Source organism: Hemitrygon akajei, chromosome 8 (assembly GCF_048418815.1).
Source record: "Hemitrygon akajei chromosome 8, sHemAka1.3, whole genome shotgun sequence".
Lineage (NCBI taxonomy): Eukaryota > Metazoa > Chordata > Chondrichthyes > Myliobatiformes > Dasyatidae > Hemitrygon > Hemitrygon akajei.
The window spans coordinates 37,622,455-37,625,302 of NC_133131.1; positions in this window are offsets into that span (position 1 = coordinate 37,622,455).

A 2,848-nucleotide genomic window follows, 5' to 3' on the forward strand; every position below is an offset into this window, starting at 1 on the left:
CCATTATGTGTCCAATAAAACTGCATTGATTATTAACGGTACAGTGGGAAGAACATGCTCCACAGAAAATCAAGACAAATATACCTGATTGTTATTACTTTGGATAAGATTCTAGTCAGACATTAGAATCATCATATTTCTCAATTGCAGCAGTTCTGGCTGTTACTGAAGTATAGCTGAGTCTGGTACTTATTGTGACTTGATTGAGTCTGACACAAGTTGTTCTAAATAGAATGTCTTACCCCATGGTTCATTTTGGCTTGTGTTAGGTTTGTTGAAATGCTTTTATGATCTGATAAAATTCTCTCCAGCAATGACTCCATTTCCTTGGTATTCCATGGTGTTGCAATCTTTTTTGCACTCATTCAAATACTATATAATATCCATTTTGTACATTCATTGTTTCATTTGGCTCACTTTTGACATAAGTTGATTCAATCTGTTACAAACCTTCCACAAACTGTTCTTGTTTCATTAAGAAAACAAAGTCCACAATTGTGTAGTAACAGATTCTACAGATATTTAGTCTTTTTGGTAAACAGGCTAAAAATCCATACCTTACACAATGCCTTATCACTGTTTACTTCTTGCAAACTGTGATACATGAGTACTCAAAATTTCCTTCCTGGTCTATGCTGAAGAATGCAGAGCAGTGTGCTTTACCCTCACAAGGCCATTAAACCTACATTTGCTCACAGAGGACTCCTGAGGAAGGGTCTCGGGCCGAAACGTCAACTAATAATTCACTTCCATAGATGCTGCCTGACCTGCTGAGTTCCTCCAGCATTTTATGTGTGTTGCTTTGGATTTCCAGCATCTGCAAATGTTTTCATGTTTATATTTGTAGAATAGTGTTCAGACATGCATCACAAACTACTATAGGTCACAAATCCATAATAGGAAGGAAGTTCAAATACTGAAGTAATCTGTGTAAAACTATAAGATGTTAAAAAAAGATAGTATGGTCAATCCCAACATTTCACATTTTTATTCTGTACAGCTTTCTCATTCTTCTAAACTTCATCTTGACTTTCCTGTTGCTGCAGTTTACAGTAGTTTATTTGTTTTGTGTTTGCTTGAGATTTATGTATCATGTATTCATTTTCGGGACTTGTGCATTGCTGGCAAGATCGGCATTTGTTCCTCATCCCTACTTGTCCTTAAGAAGCCACATTCTTAAACCATTATAGTTCTTTTGTGATATTTAGAGTCAGTAAAAGAAAGAACGACATAATGTTTTCAGGTCCCAATGGTGAGGAACGGGGAGATGAATATGTTGGTTATCATGTTCCTGGACACCTGCTGCCCTTGTCTTTCTTAATGCTAGATTTGTAAGCTTGAGAGGAATTGACTGTGGGCCATGGGTCATGTCAACAGTAGCAGAGTTTGGAGTTCAATTCTGATGTCAACTGTAAGGAGTCTATACATCCTCCCAGTGGAATGCATGGGTTTCCCCAGCTGCTCCAGTTCCAAAGACGTACCCATTAGTGGGTTAATTGTTCTTTGTAAATTGTTCTGTGATTAGGTTAGGATTAAATCAACTGTTGCTGGGTGGGACAGCTCAAAGTGCTGAAAGGGTCTATTCCACACTGTATCAAAATAAGTAAGTAAATAAATAAATATCATAGTTTGAAGGTTAACATCCAAGGGTACACATTATATCAAAAGAACAGAAGGGGTGGGATAGTTCTGTTGGTAAAAACTGAAATCAAATCCATACAAAGAGATGGCATGGATTAGAAGGTACATAATCCTTATGAGTAGAGTTAAGAGACTGCAGGGGTGAAAAAGACCCTAATTAGAGTTCAGTCGAGGCCTCCACACAGTAGACAGGACGTGGCATACAGATTACAATAGGAAATAAAAAAGGACAATGTTTCAGTAATCATATTGGATTTCAATAAGCAGGTAGATTGGAAAAGTCAGGTTGGTGCTGGATCCAAAGAGAAGGAATTTGTAGAATGCCTACAAGATGGCTTTTCTGAGCAGCTTATAGTGGACACCTTTAGGGAAAAAGCAATTCTGGCAATTATGCATTTAAGGAGCTTAAGGTGAAAAAAACCCTGAGGAGTAGGGGATCACAATATGATAGAATTCATGCTGCAGTTTGAGAGGGAGAAGATAAAATCAGATGTATCAGTGGAGTAAAGGCAACTACAGACGCATGAGAGAGGAGTTGACCAAATTTGATTGGAAAGGGACACTGGCAGGGATGATGGCATTGGCTGGAGTTTCTGGGAGCAACTTGGAAGGTGCAGAATTATTACATCTCAAAGAAGAACTATTCTAGAGGAAGGACAAGGCAACGTTCACTGACAAAGAAAGTCAAAGACAGCATAAAATTTTTTAAAATGGCATTGTTATATAAATTGTTCGTGGAAAGCCAGAGGATTGTGAAGCTTTGGAAAAACAACAGGAGGCAGCTAAAAACTGGGTGGCATCGTAGCATGGTTAGCACAATGCTTTACAGTACAGGTAACCTGGATTCAATTCCCACTGCTGCCTGAAAGGTGTTTGTATGTCTTTCCCGTGGTTGCATTGGGTTTCCTCCAAGTTCTCTTGTTTCCTCCCACAATCCAAAGACATAACGGTTGGTGAGGTAATTGGTCCCTGTAAATTGTCCCGTGATTAGGCTAGGAGTAAATCGGGGACTGCTGGGCAGAATGGCTTGAAGGGGTGGAAGGGCCTATTCCGTGCTGTGTCTCAACAAACAAACAAATAAATAAATATTTAAAAACAATAAAGAGAGAAGAGGCAAAATGTGAAGGTAAGCTATCCAAAAGAGGATACCAAAAAGTGTTTTTCAGGTATATAAAAAGTAAAAGAAAGGTGACAGTGGATATCGGAC